Below are 1,541 nucleotides of genomic sequence, written 5' to 3' on the forward strand. Positions count from 1 at the left end.
CCTCTTCTCTTTCAAAAAAAAAAACTTGTTGAAATTAAAACTCGGTGAGATCTTTTGGGTGCATGCTAGGACGTCGATCATTACAACCTGATTTACACCTATTAGACCTAGAGCTAGAAAGAATGATTCGAATAAACTAAATCAAAACCATGGATCCAAAATAAGAGATTGACCCACCACAACAATTGAGGGAGTATTTTACTCCCTCATCTTACACCTACTCACCATGTATCCAACCTCCTTCTGTGGAGACAACATAATACGAAATCAAGTCTAGCATTATTCAAATACTACCATCATTCTATGGACTGATGAATGAGGATCCATGTAAATATTTAGACAATTTCTTGAGATATGCTCCACAGTAAAAATTTAAAACTTCTCTGATGATGCCCTCAGGTTGAAACTGTTTCTTTTTCACTTAAGGACAAAGTCAAACATTGGTTAAACTCCCTAGATTCCATAATCATTTCAACTTGGGACCATCTTCAGAGAGAATTCTCAAGAAATACTTTTCAATTGAAAAAATAAATCAAATTAGAAAAGTCATCACTAGTTTTTTTCAATTAGATGGTGAACTTTTTCATGAGACTTGAGAAAGGTTAAGAGACTTTATTCGTAAATGCCCCCACCACTCTATCCCCAAATGGCAACTTGTTCAGTGTTTCTATGATGGTCTATTGGAGAAACACCGATAAATGATCGATGCATTGTGTGGTGGGATATTCATACTAAAGAGTGAGGATGAGATTTGGCAGCTCTTTGAAACACTTAGTGAGAACTCCCTGCATCACATGTCTGCCATCTCTAGAGAACAACCCATGTCTCAATAAAAAAGAGGTGGAATCTATCAGATTGGAAACATTATGGATATCCATAGTAAGGTAGATGAGTTGTCCCAAAAATTAGACCATCTTCTGAATACTGGATACTCTTCGACTCTACCTAACCCAGTCCAAGATGTTTGTGCATTGTGTGCAAGCCCGACCCATTTTATTAGTGAATGCCAACCGCATCTCAATTTTTGAGTTTGTGCACGAGCAGGTCCAGCAAGCTCAAACCCAATAAGCTCGTAGATCAGAAAATGATCTATATCGAACACTTATAACCTCGACTGGAGAAACATCCAAATTTTTCTTAAAGACTACAACTAGTGGTTGACCCTATTATACCTAGACCTAACTTTCAGATCCGACATATAGACATGGACCATACCACCAGTTCCAAAATGCTCCTCAACTGTCTACCACTGGTCACAGCTCAGCTTTTGAGGAGAAGGTTCTAAAAGTGCTAGAAGATTAGAAGTCAACACCTAGACTCTTAACTCCCACATGCAATTCATTGCTAAGCTAGAGACCTAAATACGTCAACTAGCAACCGCAGTTAATAGGAGGGAAGGAAGAAATTACCTAGCCAACTTGAGAGCAATCTGAGAGGGCAATTCATGGTTGAGAGCTCCAATACTCCAAATATCTTTTCTAAACATGCCAAATCAATCATGACTCTCAAAAGTGGAAGGTCATTGAACACACGAGTAAAAC

At 38.3% G+C, this 1,541-nt stretch overlaps 1 non-coding gene across 1 annotated transcript; it reads right to left on the minus strand.

The window, feature by feature from the left end:
- Nucleotides 1-534: 534 nt before the first annotated feature.
- On the minus strand, nucleotides 535-640 carry LOC114913942 (small nucleolar RNA R71). The gene has a single exon (XR_003800070.2). It is a non-coding gene; the product is annotated as a small nucleolar RNA R71 (small nucleolar RNA).
- Between the last annotated feature and the right edge of the window lie 901 nt (nucleotides 641-1,541).

Source organism: Elaeis guineensis, chromosome 2, assembly GCF_000442705.2.
Source record: "Elaeis guineensis isolate ETL-2024a chromosome 2, EG11, whole genome shotgun sequence".
In the NCBI taxonomy this organism is placed as follows: domain Eukaryota; kingdom Viridiplantae; phylum Streptophyta; class Magnoliopsida; order Arecales; family Arecaceae; genus Elaeis; species Elaeis guineensis.